Genomic DNA, 17,681 nt, shown 5'->3' on the forward strand with positions numbered 1-17,681 from the left:
AGGGAGCCCGATGCGGGGCTCCATCCCAGGACCCTGGGATCACGACCGGAGCCGAAGGCAGACGCTCAACCGACTGAGCCACCCAGGCGCCCCCTTCTCTTGTTCTTCTTTAAAACTTTGGGAAGAAGAAACTATTGGGAAGTTGAAAACTTGAAGTTCTGACAATTTTAAAGACACCCAAGTGAATGGAGTAGCTGATACGGCTGGAATCGCTTGCCGGGACTATATAAATAGCAACTTGTACCTACACTGCACCTCATCTGCACACATCAAAAAGCACATTAGGAGAACATTAAAATGTCAAGTGGGTTAAATCTGAAATGTGACCTACCTTATTATCTTGTGAGGGGGAAAAAGCTGTCAAGAACTCAAATCTTCCCAGCTGCTTTGGATATGCGGGGGGCTGCCAGGTTCTTTGGAAGACTTGCTCAGGGCCACTTCGAAGGAAGCCATTGTCCACTTCTACAGAGTCTGGCCCGAAAGCTTGGGGGAATTATTGTGGGGATCCTCCTCTGGGTGTCTTTTCTAAGAAAGTCCACGTCGGTTCTAGTAGTTTCTCTTCCAGTGCAGCAGTTGCCGGGGAAAGCCAGCTCCCCAGCTGCCCCTCCCACTGCCTCCTGAAAACAAGCCTTTAGGCTTATTTCTGATCAGAGTTGCCCCACCAGTGCAACTTTGGGGAATTCTCCCTGGGGCTCGTAAGTTAGTAGCGAGAGGCAAGGACAAGCCCAAACATCTCAAGCGATCTATAGCTAGCCTCCCTGCTGTCTGGTGGCTACCAGAATTCCAAAGCTGACTGGGGAAAGTGGATGGATTGTGCAGAGTCAAAAAGTCTGATGATTCAAGGTGTTTTATAAGCTGGAGAAATCATCCTAAAATGACACAGCACACTTGGCAGAAGTAGACCTCAGGTTCACTGTGTATTTTGCTGAGGGTCTATCTACTGGCCACCACTCCGGGGGTCAAGGAGAGGAGCAGGGGTGTCTGAGGACATGCGGAGCTGCACATTTGCTGTTTTCCTCCTGTAGGGAGGGTGGGAGTGAGACAGGCTTCTGGCGAGGTGAGGGGGTGGCATGAAAGGCAAAGACCCTGTAGCATCCACCCCAGACAAAGCACTCCTCCTCTGGCTCCCACAAACGGAAGCCACAGATGGGCTTGGCTCTCCAGTCCTAGCCCAAGAAGAACCCAGAACCCAGTATCTACTGCTGTCCACGTCCAACCAGTGTCTGCTTCAGATGATCTGGCTGAGTGAACAGCAGTACAAACTCAGTCTGGCTTAAGTAAAGAAGGTGATGTGTTGGGGCGCCTGGGTGGCTCAGTTGGTTAAGCATCTGCCTTCGGCTCAGGTCACGATCCTGGGGTCCTGGGATCGAACCCCGCGTCAGACTCCCTGCTCAGCAGAGAACCTGTTTCTCCCTCTGCCTCAGCCTGCTACTCCCCTTGCTTGTGCTCTCTCTCTCTCTCTCTCTCTGTCAAATAAATAAATAAAATCTTAAAAAAAAAAAAAGGTGATGTGTTGGCTCCAGTGACTGAAAAAGTCAAGACATAGGTAGAACTTTGCACCGGGCTTGATCCAGGGCCTTAGACTCTACCAGCAACAGGGGTGAATAATAGCTAACGTTCACTGAGTATTTTCCTCTTCGTCAGACGTTCTTCTAAAACTTTTCATGTTAACCCATTTAATGCTCAGAAAAACACTGTGTAGGAAGTTATTATCACATCCCTCATTACAGACAAAGGAATGAGGCACAGAGAAGTTAAGTAATATGCCCGAGATCACACAGCTTGTAAACAGAGAAGCTGGACCTCAAACGTGGTCATCTCACACCAGAGTGCAGGCTCTTAACCGCCGTGCTGTATCACCTCTGCACTGGACTCAGTTAGGATTGTTTCTTACTCTTAGAGAACTCCTGTTTCAGCAGGGGAAGCAGAGGAAGGAGATAATCACAAACCGATGTGTGACATGGGATGCCATAGGAAGTAATCCTGGGACGCACACGGCCCTGCAAGTCGATCCGACAGCTCCAGACTGACAGCAAGCCAAATCCAAATCGCCCTAGATGAACAGCCTTTCAACCGTCTGAAGAAACCCTGAGGGTAATGGCTTCAAAAGTGCTCTCCCCAGCTCTCTATGTAGACTCTTTTTTAGAAAGGCTACATTGCTCACGATTGCTTGTGTCTCCTTCAAGAGAGGAAAATCCCTTGCCCACTGGAAGGTTTTGCTTTTACCCTCAGAGTGATTTCAGCAACCTTTGACAGGGTAGGGAACTGGGGCGTCGGCCATGGTCCTCCCAAGGCGTCAAGGCGGATGCAAGACGCACATGGCATACGGGAGCCGGGGAGGGGGTGGCACGGCCAGGGCCCGAGTCACACCAGCATGGAGTGGAACCCCAGCTCGGCCCTTACCAACTCTTGAGCAACTCATGTCTCCTCCCGGAGCCTCCTTTTCCTCACTTATAAAATGGAGACATAACAGCTACCTTCTAACACTTCAGGATTCAATGCAATAGTATGTGCTGATTCTTTTTTTTATATATACAGAGTCTTCTTGTGCATTACCTGGTATGTATGAACAATTCAATAAATGCTTGCTATTGCTGAGATGTTTATTTATCATTCTATGATTTAGAAACACTGCAGACTCTCTGCTTCCTTGGATATGACATTTGGGGGTCACTTAGTGTGACAATCAGCCCACCGTCCAGCGGTTGAAATCTTAACCCGGTTTCCTGTTCACTACTCACTGTTGTGAATGTAGTTACTCCTCCTTAGGTCCTGGGAGGTCGATTCAAATCAGGCATTTTATTGAGAAGATTATATGTTTCGGTTGCCCTTATAAATCTATAAGAAAGTTTTCATGGTTCACCTTGCAGGGATGTCAAGTGCCCTAATTGCCAACTAATTAAGCATAATACAGAAATGACCTTATTTGGTTGCTTCAATTTGATAATTTATCAGTTCACACGGGGACTATTTACTGAGCATCTACTCTCTGCCAGGCACAATTCTTACTGCCGGGGACACAGTGGGAAATCAAAGAGGAAGAGTCCTGCGTCTCCCCAAGCTTAGGTTCTCGTAGCTTTTCCCCGTTTTCCGGAACAGAGTGGAAGGCAGGCTGGGCAAGCAAGGCAAGCAGGGAGACCAGGTTAAGAGCTGTTTTGCAGAACATGGGTATTTCAGGTGAGGGATGGTGTGGTCGGAGGTGGGACAATGCGAATGGAGAGACTAGACGGCGGGAGTGGAGTCAACAAGGAGAATAGGGAGCTCTAGCCAGTGACCTTGAGATTATATCAGATGCGGTGAGGTGGCTGGGGAACGTCCCACTGATCTGTAGTGATGTCCAACACTGGAATGTCTGGGGCTTTTAGAGGGATTCACTGTGCAATGATATCCCCAGGAAAACTCTGAAGTTAAATTCTTTCTCATTCAAAACAGAAAAAAGAAAAAAGAAAAGAAAAAAGAAAAGAAAAGCCCCACCCTTGGTTCTTACACATGGCCACAGTGAAGACTCACATTGAAGTTCAGCTTCATGCTTAAATTCACTGATCTCCTCGCCTATTGTCTCTCTGTCCTTTGGCAGCCAGACCTCTTTCTAAAGCATACATTTAACTGTACTTGTCTCTGTGTTTTGTTTTTATCTTTTCAAATGTCTTCAGGAAAACCTCCAACCCCCTTGACAAAGCTCACAAGGCTCGCTGCTTTCTGCCTCTGCCTGTCCCTAGTCTCCTGTCCCCCACCTGCCCTGTGCCCAGCCACCTGGGTTATTCATCACACCCTCCTCTGCTCGCAAGGCCCTGCCCACCAAGGCCCCCTGGCAAACTTTTACCCCCCTCTCAAGACCCAGTTCGAAGAGCTCTCCCTGCCAAATGTTCTCAGACTTTTGCAAGTGGAGCAAAAACATTCTCTGCTTTGCATTACCCTGGGGGTTTGTGCATCCCTCAGTAGACAGCTTCCCTGAGGTTCTGCCTTCACTGAGTGGCTGCAAATGGGTTTCAGGGTGCCCCGGCCCTCATGTGTATGTGAGAGGGTCGGGGGTGCTCTCAGGACCAAGTCACCTCTGGCAGTGAGCAGACGAATAGCAAGGTCAAGGTGGGCCATGGTGGATGAAAGGTGGGCAGGGGTGAGTAAGAAGGGGGCAGCATCAATCAGCCAGAGCAGTGGCGTGAGATCAGGAGTATGTTCCCGCACCAGGCCTGGTCCTCCAGAACCGGGGCATGTCTCCTGCCCCTCTGAGTTGCAGAACTTAGCACAGAGCACTGGGCCTGGCCCATGTTTGCTGAGCCAATAAATGCCCCTGCTGCCCTGAGATGCCCCCCCAAAACATCTTTAACCTGCACCTTTTCCAGGGCACACGTACCCTTTATCTCAAAGAATGGTAGCGTTTGCTCAAGAATCCAATGGTTTGCTCCCTGCTCAGCAGGGAGTCTGCTTCTCCCTCTGACCCTCTTCCCTCTCGTGCTCTCTATCTCTCAAATAAATAAATAAAATCTTTAAAAAAAAAAAAAGAATCCAATGGTTCGTCCAGTGTTGCGTGCTGTGGGCCACAGAAGGACGAGGCTCCCAGCGCTTTCCCTCCAGGAAGGTCCCATCTCCTTGGAAGAAGTGAAGTGAGCCGGCGTGGTCGGCAGTCAGTGCTGCAGGAAGTGACGTGTTCCTGTAACGGACAGCCCCACAGTGCCACGGGGGCCGAGGGCTCTTGGATCCCCTCGGGGGCACAGAGTCCCAGACTTTGTCGTTTGTCTCCGTATGGCTTTATCGGATTTAATGGCACAGCTTTCCTTCGCCACCCCTGAAACGTGCCACCTCACACACGCGTGTCCATGCCTGCGTGTGTGCGTGCACATGCACGCGCACACACATTCAGTTGAGCAAATTAGTGAATTAAAATGACATTGAAAATTGTCCAACCTTCTCTGAGATAAGTGCAGATGCCCCAGAGGGTCACAGAATCAAGGTGACAAAGGAGCAGGAAAGCACCTGTCAAAGCTTTCTTTCCATCCCCACCTCCCATCCTCCAGAAGCTGCAGGACCAGAGGCTTGGGCTTGGTGCTGGGCAGGCCTCAGTTCACAACCCAGCTCTGCCTTTTCTCTGATGTGAAACTGTGGGCAAGCCTAGCTCCCTTTTGAGCCTCAGTCTCCTCATCAGAGCTCTGGGAATGGTGCCGAGTCACCTCTCTTTGCTCAGGAGGATTAAACGGCACAGGGAAGGCAGTAGGATGGCAGCAGGCACATGGCAAGAGCAAAAGCGTAGCTGTTCGTGACAGGACTCTTGCAAGAATCTCACACGTGTGTTCTACACATGACCTCTTGCATGTCATGGAGAAGGGGGTTGGAGTTTGGCCCACTTCGTGTTCAAGATCCGTCTACTAGGGTTGCCCTAGCAAAGTACCTGCCACTGACAGGGAGCTTAAACAACAGAAATTTATTTTCTCACAACTCTGGAGTCTGGAAGTCCAAGGTCAGGGTGTCAGCAGGGTTGATTCCTTCTGAAGGCTCCTTCTTTGGCTTATAGATAACCACCCCCTCCCTGTGTTTTCATGGTATTCCCTGCATGTCTGTGTTCTAATGTCCTCTTACAAGGACATGAGTCAGATTGGATTAGAGCCCACCCTAAGGACCTCATTTTAACTTAGGTTACCTCTTTTAGAGCCCTATCTCCAAATACATCCCATTCTGAGGTACTGGGGTTGGGACTTCATATGAATTTGGGCGGGGGGGGGGGGGGACAAAATTCAACCCTAACATCACTTTGTTAGCAAGGAGACTCTAGGGTTCTATGACAGGCTGTGGTCCTCAGGGAGTGAGTGAGTTCTGGAAGGAAGCCAGGGCCTGAGCAGGAGATCCTTGGACAGTGCCAAGTGCCACTGTCCCTACTAGGGTCCCAGCCCAGCAGGGGATGGGCGGCCAGCCCCCTGCTGTTACACTTGGCCATCTTGTAGTCATTCCCCATTGAGATCTGAGTGGCTGCAAAATCTGCCCAATTCAAAGGAGATGCCTTTCTGTCATGCCCTCAAAGAGCTCACTGAGCAGATGTCTGCTGCTGCAGTGAATGATCAATCAGAGCCTATAATGGAAGAGGCTGGGTATCCTTGGCTCTGTCTATATGCAAAGGCGTTCAGACCTCAGAGGGCTGAAAGGAGCCAAATCAGAGTTCACTTTGAGGATTCAAAAGCTGGAGATGAAACTATTTGGGGCTTTTTGTCTATTCCTTCCCCTTCACCCCCCACCCCCAACACACACCATTACTGCTATAGGCAAAACTTACGAAGAGCAATTTTCTTTTCAGTAGAATTCCTTTCCTTCAAGAATATAAAATACAAATTCCAATTTGCTTAACATTCTTCGAGAACCTAGTACATGCTAGGTCTTGTGCTAGGGCTTTCATTCCTGTTGTGTTCCTTAATGCTCAACACAGCCTGGAGAGATAGGTGCTATGATTCCAATTTTACAGCTGAAGGGAACAGAGGCTCCATGGGCGGAAGTAGCTTCCCGATGACTCTCTTCTGCAAGTTGATGGAGCCAGAACTTGAGCCCAGTTTTGCAGAGCTCCAAGTCTCATGCATGGTGCACTTGGCTTTGCTCACCTTCTTAGCACCAGAAGTACCTGGGCACCAACCTGTGCCTTGAAATCAGCACAGCCATGGTGCTGACCAAAGGTGAAACCTTGAACTCACACCCAAGCTTTCACTTGGGTGGTGCCCTTTGGTCCCATTCTTACGCATTCGCTCTGAGCACCTTCCCGCATTTTCTTTCTTTCTCTGACCTCCTTATGTTCTGTCTGCACTCTATAACAGCTTGACAGTGTGGGCTCAAATGCATCTGCTCCTCCATAGCTCCACTCGAGGGGATAGATTTATTTCTCCAAAGTCTCCTATAACTTGAGTATCAGCATTTCTAATTCAAGTTTGCCTTGGTCCCTATCATAAAATCAGGCATGTGTTCTGGGGAACAAACCAGAGAATGAAAACCACATTCCATGGTACAGAAAGCTTTATAAATCACCTTGGGTGGGGAAGGAAGATTTCATAAAGCATGATTGTTACTAGCAAAAATACATTTTAAAAATAAAGTAGCAGCACAGTCAGGTTTGTTTGGGGCAGTCATCATCTTGGCTACCACCACTCAGGTGCCAGGCTCTGTTCTAAGACTTCTGTGTAGGGGCGCCTGGGTGGCTCAGTCTGTTAAGCGGCTGCCTTCGGCTCAGGTCATGATCCCAGGGTCCTGGGATCGAGCCCCACATGGGGCTCCCTGCTCAGTGGGGAGCCCGCTTCTCCCTCTCCCACTCCCCCTGCTTGTGTTCCCTCTCTCTCTGTCAGATAAATAAAATTCTTAAAAAAAAAAGACTTCTATGTGAATTAAGTCATTTACACTTCATTGCCACTCCTTCCAAGCAGTTCTTTAGGAACCCTTGCTCCTTCCATCCTCAGCATGTGGTCTGTAAGTTTAGTGCGGTTGTCTGCATTGAATGGATTAAGGTGAAGAGTATGGAGGTTTTCACAAGTCTGGCTTTTTTTTTTTTTAAGAGCTTATCTATCTATTCGCAAGAAAGGGAGAGCGCACAAGAAGGGGAGAGGGGCAGTGGGAAAGGGACAAGCAGACTCCCCGTTGAGCAGGGAACCCAGCACAGGGCTCGATCCCAGGACCCGGAGATCATGACCTGAGCCGAAGGCGGAGGCTTAACCGACTGAGCCCCCAGGTGCCCATGTGACTGGCTTTTATGCACCAGGCCTAGGAGTGGAGCTTGTCACAACTGCTCATCCCATGGCTAGAACTCAGTCACTTGGCCACACTTACCTACATGGGAGTCTTAGATGTAACCTCGATGTGTGTTCAAAAAAAGGGTAAAACAGGTTTGGTGATTAGCTGGACGCTCTACAGTATTCTTGCAAACCACCTCTGTTCTGTAATAAACTCTGTTCTGCTTCAACAGACTGGAGTCGAGATGGTGGCTTATAATCAAGAACCCTTTTTAACCACAGCCACTGCACACCTTAAACTTGGCTCCTGGTGCAGTAGGATAACTAGGGGCGGGAGGGGAATAACAATGCAACCTCCAGTCACCGTATCACTCAATTTCTTGTTGTAAATGAGTGTCCTACCAGTTTCTTGACTCACGTGGGTGCACTGATGCATACATACCACACTAACTAAACATCTTTTCTGTCGGTTTGTACATACTCACAAGCTTAGGAAGAATGCTTTTTGCTCTAGGAAGGTTAATGTCTCCGAGTGTTCTGCGTGGCCAAATAGTGAATAAAGCCGGTAGAAAACTTTTCCAGCTACAGTCCCTTCACTGGACCCAGCACCCAGAGCCTAAAGCATTGCTTAGTGTCCACCTTTGTTCTCCAGGAGGCTAAGGCATTCAACAAGTCATCCAGAACCAGCTGCATAATTTGTGGAGTCCAGTGCAAAGTGAGAAGGGAGGGGGTGCTTATTAAAAAATCTGTACCATTAAAGATATCGGATATAAAGCTTTTTCCTTTATACACGCTCTTTCTTTTGACTTGTCATGAGGGTTTTTCCCATTCAATGTCTAAATAAACAAAAATTAAAATTCTAAATGATTAGCATGAATGACACCATTCATTTTTATATCATGCAATGCCAATTTAAATGTAACCTAAGAACATTTTTCTAAGGATGTGTTTGTTTATTTATTTGAGAGAGAGAGATTGAGAGCACATGTTGGGGGGGGTGGGGCGGAGGGAGAAGGAGAGAGAGTCTTAAGCAGAGTCTGTGCTGATGCGCTGAGATCATGACCTGAGCCAAGACCAAGGGCTGGACGCTTAACTGACTGTACCACCCAGGCAACCCTAGCCTAAGAACATTTAACTCATGTACAGATTTACCAAAATCGTACAATTCGTATTTTGGGGCTTGTATGTGCCTATGTATTTTGTTTTTCCCAGAATGATAGAAATGCTGCACAAAACTAATTCCACTATTTTTATTTCACTTCTTGAGATGCGCATGATCTTCCAGCATTCTGTCTTGGGCTTAACAATGAGCAAGGAAGGACTGATAGGAAAATGAGCTTTGGGTTTCCCCACCTTTCCCTTTCCAATACCAGTGATTGGCTAATGCGGGGAAGTACCATGAGTGAAAAAGGCTATGTGCTAAGTTTCCTTGATGGTCCTCGGTTTTTAGACCACCATTGCCTTCTTTCTGCATTCAAAGCCAGCTCTGGTCCAAAAGGAAAGTGTGGCCTTTCTGGCTTTTAGCGTCTCATTTCCTCTGTCTTCCACCTCTGTGATACCCGGGAGTTTCTCGAGACTCAAAGCAAGGATGAGGTAAGTAGGTTTTGGGAGCCAGGTGGCAAGCTTCACAAATGATTTATGTGAAGGGGAGGCAAGGAAGTGCAGACATGCACATCGCACATTCTCCCGCTGCCCAGGAATGTGCACCCATGAGAGCAGAGCATTAGGCCAGGCATGGGGTGCTTCTGTGAACGGCTGCAGGGGGAGCACGCCTCTGGAGCCAGCCCTGAAGCTGAACTCCAGGGAGTCAGGGGCCATGAGGCTGCCAGGGGAAGGGGAGAACCGTGACAGGCAAGACCTCTGTTCAGTTCTGCAGCGGGGATGCTCTCCAGGTGCCTCTGTCCTCTCGGTTTGCTTCCTGAATTCCCATTCCCATGTGAAAGACAGATTGGACTGGAAAACTTGCTTCGCTTACTTCATAAGAATTAGCCCAGGACACTGGCCGATTCTCTTGAAGCAATATGCCTTGCCTCGTATAAAACCTAGGAAATGAAAAAGATCCTTCCTGGCCTCCTCGTTGCAATCAGGAAGCCTATTAATGAAGCCAAATGGCCCGAGAGGGAGAAGCAGGGGTGGGGGAGGAGGTTGAGTCGGCCCCACTGTGTGAGGGCATATCAAGGGCACTAACTACAGGGACAACTCTGTCCGACTTTCTGTCTGTAGCAATCAATGGCACACACGCTTCTTGTGGGAGTCTGGTTTCAGCTATGATTTTAAGTAACTAGGTGGCTCGAGGGTACTCATCAAAATTTCCCAGGCCTAGGTATGATTTTTTTTTTCCTAGGTATGAATTTAAAATTACTCCGTATGGGCGCCTGGGTGGCTCAGTCGTTAAGCCTCTGCCTTCGGCTCAAGTCATGATCCCAGGGTCCTGGGATCGAGCCCGGCATCGGGCTCCCTGCTCAGCGGGGAGCCTGCTTCTCCCTCTCCCACTCCCCCTGCTTGTGTTCCTGCTCTCGCTATGTCTCTCTCTGTCAAATAAATAAATAAAATCTTAAAAAAAATAAAATAAAATTACTCCATAGGCTCAGGCACAACTAAGCTTTTATGAAGATTTGAAGCAGAACTTGGCATTATGAGGAGCAACAGTCTATGAGCTAACAACCTGTTGTCTGGTTTGTCCCTTTGGGTCGACATATCGTCTATATATATTTGAAATTAAATATATATACATATTTGAAATTAAAGAATACAATTGTCTCTTTTTAACAAGCACTCTCCTCTTTCTTATAACTACCTTTCTATCTACTTGCCTCCTATTTCAGCTGTGGTCAGAGCTTTTCTTCCCATCCCAGTGCGTGTTACTGTATGTTGCTGCACTAATTAGAATTCTGTTATGAAAGAAGTAACACGTGCCATATACTGAAGATCTACTGTGTGTTAGAATCTTAGCCAGATGCTTCTATGCACACCATTTCATTGAATCTTTAGCTTAGCTGTGATGTAAGGATGATTGTCCCCAATTTTAAATTAAACCTTTTATTTTGTGATAATTATAGATTCATATGCAGTTGGAAGGAATAATGCAAAGAAATCCTGTGTACTCTTTCCTCGGTTTTCTCCAAGGATAACATCTTGCAAAACTACAGTATAATATCACAATCAGGGTTGACATTGACAGAATCCACCGATCTTCTCCAGATTTCCCCAGTTTTACTTGAGCTGTGTGTGTGTGTGTGTGTGTGTGTGTGTTCAGTTTTATGTGGTTTCATCCCAGGCCTAGATTGATGCATTCACCTTCACACTCAAGATGCAGATTGATTCCGTCACTGCAAGGATCCCTTCTGCTGCCCTTTTAAATCACATCTACTCCTTTCCTTCTCCCATCTTAACTCCTGGCGACCACGAGTTTGTTCTCCATTTCTATAATTTTGTCATTTCAAGAATGTTACTGTATTAGGCAGAGTTCTCCAGAGAAATAGAACCAATAGGATATATAGAATGCATGCATACACACCCAGCACACTACTTGAGTTCATGTGTGCACGCGCACACACACACACACACACACACACAAGAGATTTATTATAAGGAATTGGTTCACATGTCAGCAAGCAGGAGACCCAGCAGAGTCCACAGTGTCGTTCCAGTCTGAATGTCAGCAGGCTCAAGATCCAGAAGGAGATGATGTTTTAGTTTGAGGATGAAGGCGGGAAAGAACCCATGTCCAAGCTCAATGCGGTTGGGTGGGAGTTCCCTCTTACTCACAGGAGGGTCAGCCTTTTAGTTCTATCCAGGCCCTCCACTGGCTGGATGAAGCCCATGCACGTTAGGGATTGGGTAATCTGCTTTATTCAGGCTACCAATTCTAATGTCAATCTCATTCTGAAATACTCTCACAGAAATAACCAGAATAATGCTCAACCAACTGTCAGGGCACCCCGTGGCCCAGTCAAGTTAACCATCAAGTTATACATCAAGTTAACCATCAAGTTATACAAGTATAGTCGTTATTCAAGTATAGTCACATATTATGTAAACGTTGGAGACTGGCTTTTTTTTTCAATGAGCATAATTCTCTAAAGATTCATCCAAACCGCTGTTTCGTGATGAACTATTCAGCAATAATTCATTCCTTTTTTATTGCCAACTAGTATTGCATGGTATGATTCAGCTTCATTAGCCAGGAGGGAAAGGCAAATTAAAACCACAATGAGATATCACTGTATGCCAACCAGAATGGCTAAGATAAAAAATAATGGTCATACCAAAGGCTGGTGGGGATGCGGAGAAACTGGATCACTCCTCTGTTGCTGAATATAAAATGAAATGTGAAATGGTACTGCCACTCTGGAAATGTTCTGGGAAACTGAACATGAAGTTCCCATGCAACCCAGCAATTGTGCTCTGGGACATTTATCCCTGATAAGTAGAAATTTATGTTCACATGAAAACCTGGACACAGATGTTCAGAGCAGCTTCATTCCTGGTAGCCAAGAACTGGAAACAAGCCAAGAACTGTCTTTCCACAGGTGAATGATTGTGCCCATTTTATTGACAAGCAATTTGAGGCTTAGAGAAGCTAAATAGCATGTCCAACACCCATAGGTAACAGAGAGCCAGAGGTTAAATCCCATAAGATCCCTGAACCTGCCGAGATGAGATACCTTTCCTCCCTGTGCTCAGTTTCCCCAAAGCAAATAGTGTAATGAAAGAACCTTCCCTCAGAGAGGGAGGTTATTATGAAGATGTAAAGCATTTAGCCCAGGGCCTGGCACAGAATGCAATTAGCTATTGTTACTTTATACCAGAGAAGAGAAAGAAAAATCGACAATGGAGTCAAGACAGACGGGGACAAAGAGAAGATGCACAGAAGTAGCTTAGGGATGCAATAAAGTAGTTTAATGAAGCAAGACCCATTTGAGAGCTCCAAAACTACAGAGATGATTTTCAGAGGCACACGGAACAGATCTCGGAATTCCCGTTGGCGGTCATTTGTTATCCCTCTCCAGAGCACAGCAGGCATTTGGGAAAATTCACTGGTCAGGATGCCACGGAGAAAATGGTATGCACTGGGAGATAGCCATTATGATTCCGCTTAACTAGTGCAAGTGGGGAAAACGGGATGGCAGGGGCTGTTTGGTAAAGCAGGGAAGATTCAGAGCATGGATAACTTGAGAAGAGGACAGATGAAGCGTCCTTGGCCAGCGTAGCAAGAGATGCCCTGGAAAATTCAAATCCAGCTGTGAGTTATGCCATAATAATAGTAATGGACGTAATAATAGTTGCCATTAATTGAGAGCTTATGTGACAAACTGTATTTTTTTAAGGTTTTATTTGAGAGAGGGGGGTAGGAGGCACAATTAGGACAAGGGGCAGAGGAAAGAGGGAGAAGCAGGCTTCCCGCTGAGCAGGGAGCCCGATGCGGGGCTCGATCCCGGGACCCTGGGATCATGACCTGAGCCGAAGGCAGATGCTTTAACGACTGAACCACCCAGGCGCCCCTGTGCCAAACTCTTAAAAAGGTTTCCTAGTGATGTGTCCCATTCCACAGACAAGGCACTGAAAGCTAGATGAGGTTAGAGACTAATTGAACAGCATCTTGTGAGTTTCAAACACCAGACTGTGGATTCAAAGCCTCTACTCTTAACTCCTGTGGTCACTGCGGAGGAGAAGGAGGGGGGTCTCTGGAGGAGTCACCTCGTCTCTGCCTCTCAGGAAGGATGCTGAACATTTACTTCCAAGTTTGTCACTACAACTGCTTGGCAGGGAGGCAGGTGGAGTCCTTTCAGTGAGAATGTGCTAATGGCAGGAGGCCTGGGGCTGTGTTCCTAGGCCTCAGGCTGTCCCCCAAACTGGAAGGTGCTGGAGTTTGTGGGAGCTATAGAAGAGGGAACAGTGCCAGTTGAATAGAAGCATCGGGAATAAGAATCATAAAAGCTTAAATCACCCAAAGATTTGGAAGACACTTGCTGGAAAAATCACTGTGTCAGTTAAGGATGCAGGACAAACGTTCTCAGATGTTCTGCATTTGCTATCTTCTAAACAACTCCGCAGAGGTCATTTTAAATACAGAGACCATATGAATTAGGCATGGCAGCCATTGCTCTGTCTTTTTTCCTGATCCCCTTCCTTTGGCACTAGAAGGGTCTATGCATTCCAGGTGGCTGGGCTCAGTCTGATTTATGCCCCTTGTCCTGGCTTAATTATTGATCTTCCCCTCTTGCTCCCCGGAGGATCCTAGTTTGAAGGATAAATTATATGCTCACCCTAGGTCACAAGGAGAAGTGTGGACCCATACCCCAGGTAAGACCTGAGTTTGCTTGGACACAATAAACACGGGTCCAGGGCTGAGACCATTCCCAAGCGGGTTAATCCACAAATCCTTCCTCAGAATGGATTTGTGGACAATAGGAGAGAGAAGTGCTTTGTGCTTGTGCTACTATTTTATAAAATATATGCTTGGAGCCGGTGGTAACTGCAGAGAGTAAATCTTCCCGAGACAGTGGATGAGGGTGGGTCAGCACACAGAGGAAAGCAGCAGAGAGGTTGTGAAATGACAGAGGGAGAGCGAGAGAGAGGGAGAGAGGGGACCCTCACCTAACCTGTCCCAGGATCCGAACCTGTCCCCGAACCACGGGGACATAACGGCCCATTCCATCCCTGCGGCCATGCTGGAACCCTAAAGCACACGGTTACGTGAGTCAGTAAGTCTGCTTTCATTTTTTAGTTGCTTTAAATTGGATTTCTGCTGCTTGCAACAGAGAAAAACAACCTGAGAAATTTGAAAGGGAACCAACATCTTTCAAGCTCCTGTCAAAGCAAGCCCTTGTGCTGACGACTTTACATGATTTATGTCATTTAATCTTGGCAAACGTCATGCCAGGCAGAGATCATTAGCCCCCTTGGATAACTGAAAAACCCAAAGTTCAGACACTGATGACTTGTTCAAGGTCAAGCATAGTCAGCAAGGGCCTCAGCCGGAGGTGCTGGTGGTGTATGCAGAGCCCGTGCCTCCTTATCACACCATGTGGACCCGTTTGGCTGGTGGGAGGCCACACCAGTGCTCCCATGATTTCCCTCCTGGAGCTGTGAGTCCCCACCCTGCAGCCCCAAACCTACATGCCTACACCATCATTTTCTCTAGTGATCTCTTTCTCCATGAGTAAAGCATGTCTGGTAGGGTTTACCCATGTCTTCACCTTGAACATATCAATGAATACCGTTGATCCTCGGTTATTGTGGAATACCAGGAAAACTTAAAGCACAAGATTGCAGTGAACATTGAATTGATGGAAAGGAAAATGCTTAGCAAACTGCAAAGTACCTTGTCTGTTGCTTGGGTTTTCATTTTTCTCTTAAATTTGAGTCAGTCTTTCCTGAACAAATTCTTAACTCACTCTGCGGCAGGCAGAAAAATCCACATGCCAGGCAGACCTGCCCAGGTCCAAGGGGTTTTCCAGCATGCAGAACTTTTGGTGCTAAAACTGGGAAAGTCCCTGGAAAACCAGATGATTGGTTACCTGCTGGGCACTGACCCATCCCAGGAAATCACTTGCTGTGTTCGTTGCCTATACGTGACTGCCTTCCAAGAGGTTAGGGCTCTCTGATAAGAGGAACCGTATCTTATTCAACTCTGGATCCATCCCCCCTTAGCACAGACCTGACATTTGTTGACTTAATCACTGACTCATGACTAAATGACTTAATGAGCAATGCTGACAGTTTTGCACATAAGCTACCATACTTCTTTTAAAGGCACTGGCCCAGAGAAGCTGAGGCTTGAGGGAGGAATTCACAGCACAAACTGAAATTCAGGAAACACTTCAGGCATCTGGAAGGCCCATGGGGAAGATACCCCTTTCCTGGAATTTTCCTCACTCTCAACTTAATTGCTGTATGAACTTGGGCAAGTTTATTTAATCAGTAACTATGTATTGGATACCTATGTGGCTAAGCACCACTTCCTCAGTTTCCTCATTTATAAAATGGAATAATAACACCTGCCAACAGGATGAGTACAGGAATTCAATGAGGTCATGTTTGTGTAGGGCCCAGAGTAGCTATCAAGATGATGACGGTGATGATGTCTGCTACCTACCACCTCCCCTCTTGAAAAAGCTCCAGTCATGCCCACCATGCCTTTAATTGCAAAAAAGCCCCTTTATATTTCCTTTTGACATTGCCAATGGCTCCCGTAGGAGCTCCTATGAAGTGGTACTTGGGCTTCTAGAACCCGGGGTGAGCGAAGGAGGAGAATGGCTTCAAAAGCTCTGGTCTTCAAAATTGCATGGCTCACACATTATCACCATGAGAGGGAGAAGGAAGTCTGCACTTCTCGCAGCCACCCTAACTGACTCTGAAGGATCCAGTCCAGACTTCTGTTTGGATCTTGTCACATTATCTGCCCACTGAAATGGGACGGGACAGACCTGGAGAGGCAGCGGTCTCCACTCGCCAGCAATTCCATCACTTTATATGGATATCACTCAGGCATTTAGATTCTGAACCAAGACACAAGACACAACCCAGACAGAGGCAGAGCTTGTAACTGTCCCATGGAAAATAAGTATCTGGGGATGACAATGATGACCCTAAAGTTTCCATCCATATGTGAACATCCAGAACCTAAATAAAATGGGTCTCAGACCTTTTAAGGTAAGCATGAGCCGTTGGGAACATGGGTCAGTAAGTGCCTGGTTCATCCATTTCTGAGGCCCACATGGTAAACACTGGAAAGATAAGAGACATTTTCTCAACCACTGGACCAATACAGCGATCTTAGAAGCCCATGTGCTGAATTCTCCACTCGTTCCAAATCCCCAGCCAAATTACAAAGGGATACAGCAATATGACAAATCTATGTAGTAATAATAACAGATATTGTTCCTAGGTGAAGAGAGCTACCCAAATTGTACAGTTTGGGTCAGCAGATACCTTGACAAACAGGTTACCCATGCAGGGAATGAGACTTATGTTGAGTGTTTAGGCCAGGAGGAATGATTTCTGAACCACCACTCCGAGGTATAGGATTTGGAACTAGTACAGATCTGCTTGGCATGCTACGGTTTTAGGTAAAGGCTGTTTGGAGAAAATGATTCAAACTGACCAGGACACAGAGAGTGTGGCAGTGGGCAGGCTCCATCCCGCTGCTCCTGTAGGAGGGTGCCCCAGGCTGATGGTGCCGGGGAACAGGGGTGCCATGGGTGTCCAAACTCCCCTTCCACCCAGCATCCACAGCTTGGAAGGCACCACAGTAAAAGAAGGGGCTGCCAATGCCCCACTAACACTGAGCTGCTACAGCAAAAATCAGAAAAGGCACCTTCGCCAATGAGTAAGCATCTTCCTTCCTCCCCACCAAGGGCTTCCTCTGTTCTGACCCCCAGATAATTACTCAGCTTGAGTAGCATTTGTGAGAGGGTGGGAGAAGAACTTCTCAGGAAAGCAAAAATTCAGCAAGAATGTCACCAACATGCTCTTCCATACAGAGAAGAACACTTGTCATCATCTAGCAAACCTAGAAATAAATCAAGATCTAAAACTCAGCCAGGAAATGATGAAAGGAGTGCCTCTGAGCCGTGACACCAGCAAGTGCTGGAGTAATTTCTCCTAGCTGCCCTTTGGCATACACGGTGCCCACCGAAGTCCATGGAACCGGTGCCATGAGAGCCCAGGAGAGCACATGGCAACTCTGCCCAGGGAGCTGCCGGCCCACTTGATCTGGGTCTTGACCAGACGCATGGGGGGAGCTAACTTGCTGGGTAGCCGATTGAGGCTCCCATATTCCAGGTGGGAGAGAGGCCAAGAGACTTCTAGCTATTCCGAGTGCATGTTCCGAGAACAGAGAAAATGTCAAGATGAGGACTTCCGCTTGGGCTGGAATTTGAATGTCTTTTGACTTCCTGAAACTCCACACAGACATGAGTAAAGGGATTTAAAAACAGACACAAACCCACAAGGACAGAGACTGGGCGAGGAGACAAGAGG

The sequence above is a fragment of the Zalophus californianus genome, chromosome 5 (assembly GCF_009762305.2).
Source record: "Zalophus californianus isolate mZalCal1 chromosome 5, mZalCal1.pri.v2, whole genome shotgun sequence".
Taxonomy (NCBI): Eukaryota; Metazoa; Chordata; class Mammalia; order Carnivora; family Otariidae; genus Zalophus; species Zalophus californianus.